We start from the raw sequence: 14,533 nt of genomic DNA on the forward strand, positions 1-14,533 counted from the left end.
GCTGGATCTCAGCTCACTGCAAGCTCCGCCTCCCGGGTTCACGCCATTCTCCTGCCTCAGCCTCCCGAGTAGCTGGGATTACAGGCACCCGCCACCAAGGCCGGCTAATTTTTTGTATTTTTCGTAGAGACGGGGTTTCACCGTGTTAGCCAGGATGGTCCTGATGTCGTGATCTACGCGCCTCGGCCTCCCAAAGTGCTGGGATTACAGGCGTGAGCCACCGAGCCCGGCCAGAATCTTTTTAACTTGATGTGATCCTATTTATCCATTTTTGCTTTAGTTGCCTGTGCTTGTCAGATATTACTCAAGAAATCTTTGCCTACTCCAATGTCCTGAAGGATTTCATCAATGTTTTCTTTTAATGGTTTCATAGTTTGGGGTGTTTGATTTAAGTCTTTAATCCATTTTGATTTGATTTTTGTACATGACAAGAGATAGGAGTCTAGTTTCGTTCTTCTGCATATAAATATTCAGTTTTCCTGGCACCATTTATTGAAGAAACTGTCTTTTCCTCAATGTATGTTCTTGACACCTTTGTTGAAAATGAGTTCACTGTAGATGTGTATATTTGTTTCTGGGTTCTCAATTTGGTTCCATTGGTTTATGTCTGTTTTTATGCCGGTACCATGCTGCTTTGGTTACTACAGCTTTAAAGTATAAATTGAAGTCAGATAATGTGATGCCTTCAGTTTTGTTCTTTTTGCTCAGGATAGCTTTGGCTATTCTGGATCTTTGGTTACAAATAAATTTTGGGATAGTTTTTTCTATTTCCATGAAGAATGTCATTGGTATTTGGATAGGGCTTGCACTGAATCTGTAGATTGCTTTAGGGAGTATGGACATTTTAACAATATTAATTCTTCCAATCCATGAACGTGAAATATTTTTGCATTCTTTTGTTTCCTCTTTATTTTATTTCATTAGTGTTTTATAGTTTTCATTGTAAATACTTCACTTCTTTGGTTAACTTTATTCCCAGGTATTTTATTTTATTTTGCTTGTAGCAATTGTAAAGGTAATTATTTTTTTATTTCCTTTTCAGATTGTTCACTGTTGGCATATAGAAATGCTACTAATTTTTATATGTTAATTTTGTATTCTACAGCTTTTCTGAATTTGTTTATGAGTTCTAATAGGTTTTTGGTGGAGGCTTTAGGGTTTTTACAAATCTAAGATTATGTCATCTGCTAAGAAGGATAATTTGATTTCTCCCTTTCCAATTTGGAGGCACTTTATTTATTTTTCTTGTCTGATTTGTCCCTTGTACTTCCAGTACCATGTTGAATAACAATGGTGAAAGTGGACATCATGATCATATTCCAAATCTTAGAGGAAAGTCTTTCAATTTTTCCCCATTCAGTATGATACTAGCTGTGGGTATGTCATATATGGCTTTTATTGCATTGAGATATGTGTCTTCTATACCGAGTTTTTTGAGTGTTTTTTTTAATCTTAAAAGGATATTGAATTTTATCAAATGCATTTTTAGCATCAATTGCAATGATGATATGGCTTTTGTCCTTCATTCTGCTAATATGATGTATCACACTGATTGATTTCTGTATGTTGAACCATACTTGTATCCCTGTAAAAAGTATCAGTTGGTCACGATGAATGATCTTTTTAATGTGTTATTGAATTCAGTTTGCTAGTATTTTGTTAAGGATTTTTGCATCAATGTTCAGAGATATTGACCTATGATTTTCTTTATTTGATGTGTCTGTCTAGTTTTGATTTCAGGGTAATAACACTTGCCTCATAGAATAAGTTTGGAAGTATTTCTTTCTCCTCTATTTTTCAGAATAGTTTGAGTAGGATTGGTATTAGTCCTTCTTTAATTATTTGTTAAAATTTAGCAGTGAAGCCATGGGGGGTGCTTGGCTTTTCCTTGCTGGGAGACTTTTTATTATAGCATTGATCTTGTTACTTATTATTGGTCTTTTGGGGTTTTGAACTTCTTCAATCTTGGTAGGTTGTAAGTGTCTAGGAATTTATCCATTTTTTCTAGGTTTTCCAATTTATTGGCATATAGCTGCTCATAATGGTCTCTAATCATCCTTTGAATTTCTGTGTTATTTGTTGTGATGTCTTCTTTTTTGTCTCTGATTTTCTTTATTTGAGTCTTCTCTCTTTTTTTGTTAGTAAGTATGGCTAAAAGTTTGTTGGTTTTATCTTTTAAAAAAAACAGATTTTCCCTTTATTAATCTCTTATGTTTTTGGTTTCAATTTCATTTATTTTTGCTTGATATCTATGTTTTTTGTTTTGTTTTGTTTTGTTTTTCTTGTACTAATTTTGGGTTTGGTTTGCTCTTGATTTTCTACTTCTTTAACAGGCATTATAAGGTTGGTCATGTGAAGATTTTCCACTTTGTTGATGTAGGTGCTTATTGCTATAAACTTTTCTCTTAGTACTGTTTTTGCTGTATCCTACAGGTTTTGGTACATTGTGTTTCCATTTTCATTTGTTTCAAGAAATTCTTCAACTTCCTTCTTAATTTTTTCATTGACCCACTGGTCATTCAGGAGCATATTATTTAATTTCCTTGTGTCTGTAAAGTCCCAAAGTTTCTGTTTCTGTTGTTATTGATTTTCTTTCTCCTTCCTTCCTTCCTTCCTTCCTTCCTTCCTTCCTTCCTTCCTTCCTTCCTTCCTTCCTTCCTTCCTTCNCCTTCCTTCCTTCCTTCCTTCCTTCCTTCCTTCCTTCCTTCCTTCCTTCCTTCCTTCTTTCTCTCTTCCTTTTTTCTGAGATGAAGTTTCGCTCTTGCTGCCCAGGCTTGAGTGCAATGGCACGGTCTTGGCTCACTGCAACCTCCACCTTCCAGGTTCAAGCAATTCTCCTGCCTCAGCCTCCAGAGTAGCTTGGATTACAGGCATGTGCCACCATGCCCGGCTAATTTTGTATTTTTAGTAGGGTTTCTTCATGTTGGTCAGGCTGGTCTCGAACTCACAATCTCAGGTGATCCGCCCACCTCGGCCTCCCAAAGTGCTGGGATTGCAGGCATGAGCCACTGTGCCCAGCCTGTTATCGATTTCTAGTTTTACTACATTGTGATCAGAGAAAATATTTGATATGATTCCAGTTTTTTTTAAAGTATTAAAACTTGTTTTGTGGCCTAACATATTGTCTGATTTTGAGAATGATTCAGGTGCTGAGGAGAAGAATATGTATTCTTTAGTTGTTGGATGAAATGTTTTGTAAATATTTATTGAGACCATTTGGTCAATAGCATAGATTAAGTCCAAAGTTTCTTTGTCGATTTTCTGTTTAGATGATCTATCCAGTGCTACAGTGGGGTGTTGAACTCTCCAGCTATTATAGTATTAGCGTCCATCTCTCTCTTTAACGCTAATAATATTTGCTTTCATATCTGGGTACATATATTTATAGTTGTTATATCATCTTGCTAAAATGGATCCTTTTTCATTATACAGTGACCTTTTTGTCCTTTTTATAGTTTTTGTCTATTTAGTCTAATATATTTTGGTTTCCATTTACATGGAATGTCTTTTCCCATCCCTTTATTTTCTGTCTATGTGTATTTTTATAAGTGAAGTGTGTTTCCTATGGAGAACAGATAATTGGGTCTTGTTTTGTGATCCATTCAGCCACTATATGGCTTTTGATTGGAGAGTTTAGTCCTTTTATATTCAATGTTATTATTGATAAATAAGGACTCACTACTGCCATTTTATTATTTGTTTTCTGGTTGTTTTGTGGTCTTCTCCTCTTTCTTCTTTCCTTTTAGTGAAGGTGATTTTCTCTGGTTTTAACTTAAATTTTCTTTAATTTATTGCTTTTCCTTTTTGTGTATGTGTTGTATGTTTTTTGATTTGAGGCTACTTGAGGCTTGTAAATAACATCTTACAACACATTATTTTAAACTAATGAATTCATAATTATAAAAACAAGCAAATAAGCAAAGAGAAAACTAATGAATTCTGTAGATTTTAACTTGATATCCCCATGCTCTTTAACTTTCTGTTGTTTCTATTTGTGTCTTATTGTACTTCTTATCCTTCCTACTTTGTTGTAATTATTATTTTTGATAGGTTTATTGTTTAGTCTTTCTACTCAATATATGAGTAGTTTACACACCACAATTGCAGTATCATAATATTCTATGTTTTTCTGTGTACTATTACCAGTGAGTTTTATACCGTCAGATACTTTCTTATTGCTATTAATGTCTTTTTATTTCATACTGGAGAACTCCCTTTAGCATTTCTTGTAGGACAGGGTTAGTGTTGATGAAATCTTTCAGCTTTTGTTTGGGAAAGTGTTTATTTCTCCTTCATATTTGAAGGATATTTTCTTGGATATACTATCCTAAGATACATATTTTTTTCTTTTAGCACTTTATATATCTCACACCACTCTCTCCTGGCCTGTATGCCTGTATGATTTCCATTGAGAAGTCTACTGCCAGATATATTGAAAGTTCTTTGTTTGTAATTTGTTGTTTTCTTTTTCCCTCTTGCTACTTTTGGAATCCTTTCTTTATCCTTGACCTTTGGGAGTCTGATTATTAAATATCTTGAGGTAGTCTTATGTAAGTTAAATCTGCTTGGTATTGCATAACCCTCTTGTACTGGTATCTTGATATCTTTCTCTAGGTTTGAGAAATTCTCTGTTATTTCTTTGAATAAATTTCTACCCCTGTCTCTCTCTCTCTACCTTGCCTTACAGCCAATAACTCTTAGATTTACTATTTTGAGGCTATTTTCTAGATCTTGTAGGCATGTTTCATTGTTTTTTATTCTTTTTCCTTTGTCTCCTCTGACCATGTGTTTTCAAACAGCCTGTCTTCAAGTTTATCAGTTCTTTCTTCTGCCTGATCAATTCTGCTATTGAGACTCCGATGCATTCTTCATTATGTCAGTTGTATTTTTCAAATCCAGAATTTCTGTTTGATTCTGTTTAATTATTCCAATCTCTTTGTTAAATTTATCTGATAAGATTCTGAATTCCTTCTCTGTGTTATCTTGAATTTCATTGAAGTTGCTCAAAACAGCTATTTTGAATTCTTTGTCTTGAAAGGCCACATATCACATATCCTTCTGTCTCCAGGATTGGCCCATGGTGTCTTGTGCCTTATTTAGTTTTTTTTTTTTCTTTCTTTCTTTTGAGGTCATATTTTCCTGGATGGTCTTGATGCATGTAGCTGTTTATTGCTGTCTGGGCATTGAAGAATTGGGTATTTACTGTAGTCTTTGCAGTCTGTGCTTATTTGTACCCATCCTTCTTGAGAAGGCTTTCAGGGTATTTGAAGGGACTTGCATGTTGTGATCTAAGATATTGGTCATTGCAGCCATATCTGCATTAGGGGGCATTCCAAGCCCAGTAATGCTGTGAATCTTCCACACTCATAGAGGTACCACCTTGGTAGTCTTGGATAAGATCCTGAAGAATTCTCTGGATTACCAGACAGAGATGCTTCTTCTCTTCTCTTACATTTCCTCAAACAGAGTCTTTCTCTCTGTGCTGAGCTGTGCAAAGCCAGCACAGCTGTGGATCTTCACCAAGGTCGGTGATAACCACTGCTTGGCTCTCACCTATGTTTGCTCAAGGGCCTAGGTCTCTACAATCAGCAGGTGGCAGAGCCAGCCAGGCTTATGTCTTTTTCTTCAGGTGGCAATTTCTCCCTGGCCATGGGTGGGTCCAGAGATGCTGTCCATTAGCCAGGGCCTGGAGTCAGGAATCTTAGGAATCTACCTAATATTCTATTCAACTGCAAATGAGTTGGCACCCAAGCCACAAGACAAAGTGCTTCCTACTCTTCCATCTCCTTTCCACAAGCAGAGGGGCCTCCTTCTGTGGCCACTGCTGCCCTAGTTCATGGAGAGTACTGACTGGCTACCACTGATGTTCATTCAAGGCTCAAGGACTGTTCAGTCTGCTTGTGGTGAATGCTGCCAGGCCTGGGCTCTCCTTTCAGGCCAGTAGGCTCCCCTCTATTTCAGGACAGGTCCAGAAATGCTATCAGGAGCCAAGGCCTGGAATCAGGAGCCCAAAGAGCCCACCTGGTGCTCTACCTCATTGTAACCAGGCTGTTTCCACACCACAAGACAAAGTCTCCCTTACTCTTCTGTTTCCATTTCTTAAACAGAATGAGTCTCTCACCACAGCCACCACCACTGGGAATGTGCTAGTCACACCTGAAACCAGCACGTCTCTGAGTTACACCCAAGGCCCACAGCGAGTACTGCCTATCACTGCTGATTATTCATGCCCAAGGGTTCTTTAATCAGCACTTGGCAAATCCTGCCAGGACTGGATCCATCCCTTCAAGTCAGCGGGTTTCCTTTTCATTGAGGGTGTGTCTAGAAATGTTGTCCATGCGCTAGATCCTAGAATGGGGGCCTCAGGATTCTGCCTGTGGCCCTGTTCTACTGTGGCTGAACTGGTATCCAAGTTGGAAGACAAAGTCCTCTTTAATCTCCCCTCTACTCTCCTCAAACAAAAGGAGTCTCTTTTGGTGCTACAAGCTGTGCTGGCTGGGGTTGGGAAATTGGCACAAGCACTCCCTTGGCCACCCCAGCTGGTGTCTCACTAGGTCACATTCCCTGCAAGTCCCCTCACTCCACACTTAGCACAGCACCAGACCTTGCCAAAGAATTGCAGTCCTTGCAGCATAGATTGCCTTTCAGGTTTATTTAGGGCCCCAGAGTGCTGTAGGCCATGGTCTTGAGGCTTGGTAGAACTCAGGTTCTGACTGCTGGGATGGATGATTCCTTTCTGCCTAGGGCTCATGTAAATGCTCCCTGTACGGGTGCTGGCTGAGTTCTGCCTGATGTTGCTTTCTGTTGTGCTAGGGCAGCACTGAGTTCCAATGCAGTCCCACAATCCTTTGCTCTCCCTTCCTCAAGTGCACAGAGTCTCTTGCTGCACCACATGGCCACTGCTGAGGGATGGAGAAGGGACGGTCTCTGCAATTCAAGAGTATCTTTACTACCTTCTTCAGTGCCTCTTCCAGTGATATAAACTTAAAACCAGGTACTGTGATTGCTCACATGATTTTTGGTTCTCATGAAGGACTTTTGTGTGAATAGTTATTTAATTTGGTGTTTCTGCCAGGGGGACAATTGGTAAGACTTTTATTTGGCTATTGTTCTCTGTCTCCTCTCTCAACCTGGAGTTCTTTACTCAGCCAAATTCACTAATGTGGGAAGGGGAAGAAAGTCGTTTTTAGATATTCGAAGTCTTGGAAAGTTTAATACCTATGAATCATTTCTATAAAGCTTACTAAAGAATATACTTCAGTAAGTCAGAGAATACATCCAAGACAAAATATGTGATGTAGGAAAAATGGCAAAAAATAAGAGATGATTTCACTGTGGCAGATGAGTGAAGCCTGTGGAAAAGGTCATGCTGAACATCTTATTTCTTTGGAGGTGTTTGTGGACAATACATGTGTATTCATCTCTTATATAAATAATTAGTGTGATTACTTTTTAATAGGGCAAAAAAACCAATGTATCAACAAAGTCCAGAGGACAGAGTGACAAAGCACTTGGAGGACATTTCAGCAGAGGGGGCATTTGAACTTGGTCCTAGAAGTAGAGATGTTTGCTAAGTAGCAAAGGTAAGGTGGAAGGGTGCTCCGAGTTACTACAAGTGACCATGTGTACAAAGTGAAAGGACTTGGGTTATTCAAGAAAGAGTAAGTTGAGTGGTGATTATGGAGTGCATGGCCTGAGGTGCACCTAGAAAATAAAGTGTTAATTTCTATTTTCTATAGAGTGCCAGATGATGAGCTAAATTGATTTCCTTATCATACTTTCATAATTACCTACTCCTATAATTCATTTTGTTCCATGACTCATTATTTGTACTGGAAAATAAAGCTTAGCACATTACAACCTGCTAGAAATTTCATGTTCTTTCTGAATTAAGAATTATCTGTTTGCTTCCAAACTCATTATGCATATATTACACAAGCAGTATAATGAGTCATATGTTACACTTTTTAAAACTAGGTCGTTAGGAAATAGTAAGAAAAGATGTATAACAGTTCAAAATCTCAAGAAGCAGAGACTATCGGATGGCACTGGTGATCACCAAAACAGGTTGCTGTGGCATAAATATTATCAGTAAGTAACTTTGACTCATAGGCCACACCAGACCCACTCCAGACCACCATGACCAAGACACAGAAGCAAATGCTCTCAGACATTCAATATAGGTTTCATGTTCTTACCAAGACATTTGCTTTTACTGGAAGTGACTCATCCTAATCAGGAAATTATTTTATTTTTAATGCTCTGTTATTTGTAGATATGAATAAGCCTACATTCTGCATGGAAACATAGGCAAGCACTCAAGAACAGCTCTTTTGCAGAGTTTACTCAGAGCCAGAAGATTGCTAAACTGCAGCAACGTAAGGCCAAAAACTTGCAATCATTTATAAAGGACTTATTTTTGTTTAAATAGATGTTAGAACTCAGAGAACATATACAAAGTACTAAATGTGTATATACCATTTACATAGCATATAGGGAGGTAAGCAGAAGAAGCAAGACAGGAGAGAGCTGTTTGTCAAGTTTTATTGTGATAATAAAAAAGGCAAAACAATGAATGTTTAAGTGTCAACTGAGAGCTGATCATTTGTTGAAGCTAAAGGCAGAAGAAAAGGCACTTTTGGCAAAGCAGATCTTTCCCTAACACTGTTAGTACAAAAAAACAATTGGCTGCCTTTTGCAGAGATGTTCTAATCAAATACATTTCTTGAAAACGTAAAGGCATACTCAGGATGAATACAGCATGTAATATATGGCCCCACTGACATCTACGTTCTATGAAATTTTCAAATTATATTTATATTTAATTGAAATTTACATCCCTGTTTTCTTTTTAAAAAAATATTTTGAAAAGGTTGTCTAATCAATCACTGTTAGCACCAACTTTTTATTTCTGGGGATTGATTAATTAGTTTGTGGGTTATGCAGACATTTGATGACTTGTTTTTTCCTTGCATCTTGCCTTTTAAACATTATGTTAAATAGTAGCGTTTTACCAATATTGAGAGATAAGAGTTGAAATTTATATCAGTCAATTATGCTACCTTGGAGTATTTATAAAGCTTTATATATGGGTGGGTAGAGACTTTAAGGTAAAAAAAAATTTAGGTAAAAAAAATCATTAAGGAAAGAGAAATGAAACCAATATCTAGAGTTGATTTAAATCATGTATTTGCTGTTTGTCACTCTTTCCTGCAGGAATCCAAGAGATGGTTGTGAATATTAATTAAAATAACATACAGAAGATTATACTCTGAGAATATTTCTTACTTGATATTTATCTGTGTTATATAAATTCCAAATTGGATTCCATAGAGTATATTTGCAGGTGCAAATGAATTGAACAGAAAATGCTGTTAAAACATTTCACAGAACAACCAGAAATTCAATGAAAGTATCTTGACTGCATTTTAATATTATCACAGAACACATATTCTAGTCTTGTCACAAATTGTAATTGGAAAAGACTGTGATCATATTCTCTTGCACAAAGATGTGGTATCCACTCTGAGACTGGATTCTTCTAGAATTAATATGAATCTGAAACATCTCCATGTCAACCTTATATACCGTGGGCCCTTCCTGGAACTGAGGAACTCAGATTTTCCAATTGTGCTACGTGATTTTTAGAAACAATTGGAGAATGTTCAGGTGTAAAGGGGTGAAATGGAGAAGACAGTCACTTTGGGTTGGAAGAACACCCTTTGCCTGAGAACTATAAATCAGAAATCTCACTGGTTTCCAGAGAAAGTGAGAGTAGTTAGGCAGCAGTAGCTGCCTGGAACTACCTGGTTTTCCACTAGCTATACCTGAACATACTTTAAAAGGTTATACATACTTTAAAGTGCTTCACCATTATCAGGAGTGCAGTCTTTCCTGTCTTCAATCATTTGTAATGTCTCTCAATAAAGGCAGTACCCAAAATGCTTTTCCTAATACCTGCAAAATAAATGGAAGGAGTCCACTAAAATTTTGATGACTGTCGAGATTGTGTCAGACATCAATCATATGGGGTTACAAGGCACTGACTTCAGGGACTCTTAAAACCCTGCTTTGAAAAATTATAATCTAAAATCTTGGGGGTAATTTAGATCAATGCTCCTGATGAAATGTTTTGAAGAACTAAACTAGAGATAGTACATCAGCCGGGGAGTTATTTGTTGCCTATTTATTTATTTTTTTAGAATGTTTTCTCTGTTCAAGATTCTCTTTGGAAAGACATCTAAAAAGGTAAGACTGGGCAAGACTTTGACAGAATTTGTTCTTTCAAGTCTTCCCTGATTGACAACTATTGCTAGAATATAGTTCATGCTTTGCCTACATCAGTGATGGTGCATAATACTATTTATATTTCAAACATTTCCTCTGAGTAGATGATGTGAAGTTCATTCAAATTTATGGAGCTTCATCTTCAACCGTGTTTATTCTCTCTCTTTTTTTCTCTCTCAGACAACACACTCATTTATTCTGTTTTAACTATGTAAAAAAATAAGAATATGTTGCACTTGTTATCCATAGCTTAAAGAAAGAATTCACAAAGGAAGAATTACCAAGAAAGTAATAGCTATTTAACAAGAAGCTATAAGAAAACACTTACTCTCCCGATCCTTTCTAAATTATTATTGTAGTTCATTTCCAATGTATTACATATGTCGAGTACAATGCATATTGAAAGGCCCTCTGTGTACCTATAATATTGCTCTTATAGGTAAATGTGAGAATGTTAGGAACAGTGTTCTTTTGCATTAAGTAAGGGAGGTAAATTCAATATGATTTTGGAAATAATGATCTCATTCAAAGTAGCTTGTCCTTCATTAAAAGACAAAGCATGTTTTTTTTTGAAATAGTCCTCTATTTTAATTTCTCTGATTTAAGAGAGTGTGAAAAATCTTTTTCTGCATCAAAATGCAAAAGAACTTTTAAAAATATTATTTAAAATTATCTTTGTTATTCTGGCAGTTAACTTTTTATTAAAAATTCAAATGCGCTCATTGTATAACAGAAAATCATAAAGAGAAAATATACGAACTATAAACTCACCATCCGGAGACAACACCATTAACATCTCAGAATATATTCTTCCAAACATTTTTCACACATCACACACAAAAGTATAAGTAAGCGTGTATGTATATATCAGTAGGTGTTTAATGCATGAGCACGTGTGTGTATATATGGATGCAAATCTACAATGAAATTATACTAGATACAGCTATAGTATTTAAACATTGTGTGAAATTTTTGAAAATTATTTGAAAACCCTACCAACAACAGGATTCTAGAAGTTACTCTGAATCCAAACCTAATAAAATCTTATTATAACGTTATTTTCTTCCATTGTATTATCAAACTATTTAAAATGTGAAGAATTTTACAAATGGGTTTTTTATTCATTTATTTATTTATATTGTTGAGTAAGAGAAGCATACCTATAATTTCCTACAAAGGCTACTGGCCTACCATTCAGGAATCCTGAGTAATTCTCCTCACCTTAACATACATTTTATCTCTATATCTATATCTATATCTATATCTATATCTATATCTATATCTATATCTATATCTATCCATTCCTCACTCTTCTCTGTCTCTTGAGTATTTTAAACCTCTTTCTCCACTGGCTACTTCCTTGCAGCCCAGGACATATTCAAGTCTGGCTCATCTATAAAACAAATCTAAAAAGCTCCACTCCACTCTTGCTCTTGCTCTCTACTGTAAGGTCTCATGTTTGAGGGAGGCTTTCTTTTAACTGCCAAGGTGTTTTTTAAAGAACTAGCCTAAATTACGGGCCAGGCACAATGACTCATGCCTGTAATCCCAGCACTTTGGGATGCTAAGGCAGGCGGATCACTTGAGGCCAGGAGTTCAAGACCAGCCTGGGCAACATAGCGAGACCCTGTCTCTACTAAAAATACAAAAATTAGCCGGGCTTGGTGGCACAGGCCTGTAATCCCAGCTACCTGGAGGCTGAGGCATGAGAATCACTTGAACCCAGGTGGAAGTTGCAGTGAGCTAAGATCTTGCCATTGCACTCCAGCGTGGGCAACAGAGTGAGAATTATCTTAAAAAAAAAAAAAAAGAAAGAAAGAACTAGGCTAATTTTTTTTTTTTTTTTTGTCTATCTGTTTCCCACTCTTTCCCTCAATATAACTACTAAAATCCAATGGATAACTTTTAGATGTTCATAATTACATCCTCTGTAGTTTTGACATGCTGATTGCTTGTTTCCTAAAGAAACTCTCTTCAATCTTTATTTCCGTGTTGTTATTCTTTCCTGGTCTTCTTACTCCCTGACTATTTTTTGTTTGTGTTTGTTTCCATTTTGTCCTCTCTTTTCCCCCTTAACATTTGGGTTTATCAGAATCTATACTTTTTCCTTATCTTTGCATTCCACAAATTGCTTGGATTAATTTATCTATCCCCATGTCTTTCAAGGCTTATTTGACAATGACTCATATATTATGTGTATACCTTCAAGACAGACCACTCTTCTGTGTTATAAAATAGAAAACTGTAAGAATAATACTAACGATTTTAAAAGTGCCTAACAGGACACTTTAAAAAGTGTGGTGGCCCATGCCTGTAATCCCAGCACTTTGGGAGGCTGGCAACCATTTTTCATGTCCATAGTTTCTGTAGGTCAAGAATCCAGATAAGGCAAAGCGAAGATGACTTGTCTCTGCTTCACTATGTTGAGGGCCTCAGTTGGAACTCTCACAACTGGAGCTGACTCACATGGCTGGGGACTGGAATTACCCGGAGGCTTCTTCACTCACATGTCTCATGGGGTAGCCGTGATGACTCAAAGTCTGGGCTCCACTGGGGCTATTGACAGGAATCAGCATGTGACCTCTTGTATTAGTCTGTTCTCATGCAGCTAATAAAGACATACCTGAAACTGGGTGGTTTATAAAGGAAAGAGGTTGAATGGACTCACAGTTCCACATGGCTGGGGAGGTCTCACGATCACGGTGGAAGACAAAGAAGGAACAAAGGGATGTCTTACATGGTGGCAGGCAATGGGGCTTGTGCAGGGGAACTCCCAGTTCTAAAACCATCAGATCTTATGAGACTTATTCACTACCACAAGAACAGTATGGGGGAACCACCCCCATGATTCAATTATCTCCACCTGGCCCTGCCCTTAACACATGGAGATTATCACAATTCAGGGTGAGATTTGGTGGGGATACAGCCAAACCATATCACCTCTGCATGTGACTTGGGCTTTTCACTGCATACCTCCTGGGTTCTGAAAGTGCCTCATGACAGAACATTTGGAGAGTAGGCAGATGGAGCAATGCCAAAGTGTTTTTTTTTTTTTTTTTTTTGCACCATGATGTCTGGAACATCAGATCAGAAGACTCAAACAGCTGGAGATGACTTGAATAGCTAGGGATTAGAATGATTTGGAAGCTTCTTAACTCACATGGCTGGCACCGGGGCAAGAATGACTCACAGGTCAGGCTCAGTTGAGGGCAGCTCTGTGACCTTGTGGATATGAAGGCCCAGCTTTGCGAGACTTTCTATTTTATTGAGAAACTGAATATCTTATTTTTGTGTGTTTTTAAATGTGGTAGCAATTAAAAACAGCAACAACAACAACACCTGTAGGCAAATAAAAGAATGTCTGTGGCTCACAGTCAGACATCACCCTCCTACCCAGGTCCCCTTTCCACTTCCTATAACTCCTTTTGATCATGGCGTCACCAGCTCTATGGTGCTTATTTTGATAGAATTCTGCCTTCTTCTCTCAACTGTATGTTCTTTAGAGGTTGGGATCTTATTGTATTTGTGTTTATATCACTGTGTCTGTCATAGAATCAGATACTCAATAAATATTTGTTGGATGAATAAATAATATTTATGAAAGCATTTTAGAAATGAATATATTTCTAGGTAGACTCAGTAATTACAAGTCCAATTTCATTTAATAATCATCTATCCAAAACAAAAAGCAGGGAGAGGCTAACATTAAGCTATGGAAATCCATAAAAGTGAAAGTTACCAAAACAAATGAAAAGGGAGATAGATAGACAAGGGGTGAGAGCGAATTCCAAGTCTTCCTCATGTTATTCCTGTGCCTTTACTGGACCTGAGCTAAAGTCTTTTTAAAAATCTGCATGGTCTGAAATTTCTAAGACTCCTTGTCCACATTGGGCTGTGTTTGACTGTGTCCCCATGGCACTCCTATTCCTGGGCTGTCCATTGAGCTGTTTCCCCAAGGGTGGCATCAGTAAAGACCTACCATGCTTCAGCTCTACAAATCTCTGTAGTTCCCTCTCTCTGATGTCAACTCACTGCTATAGCATCATGGCTAATATGGACTTACTACAAACTCTTCATGGGTTTATGGCTTTCTTTAGTGAAACTGCCTCAACAAGAATAAAGATTAAACATCATTGAGTGACTACTCAGGAAAATTATACATTAAAAAAATAGTGTCTGCATGGTTAGAGGAGAAAAAAGCACTGAGTATTTATGTAACACACGAATAATTCTTCAGTTCAATTCA

The 14,533-nt window shown here is 37.2% G+C and overlaps 1 pseudogene; it reads right to left on the reverse strand.

Annotated features, from left to right (window-relative positions):
* Positions 1-13,720, reverse strand: part of LOC112635855 — an 18,154-nt pseudogene extending 4,434 nt beyond the window's left edge.
* Positions 13,721-14,533: the final 813 nt, after the last annotated feature.

The sequence above is a fragment of the Theropithecus gelada genome, chromosome 12 (genome assembly GCF_003255815.1).
Source record: "Theropithecus gelada isolate Dixy chromosome 12, Tgel_1.0, whole genome shotgun sequence".
In the NCBI taxonomy this organism is placed as follows: domain Eukaryota; kingdom Metazoa; phylum Chordata; class Mammalia; order Primates; family Cercopithecidae; genus Theropithecus; species Theropithecus gelada.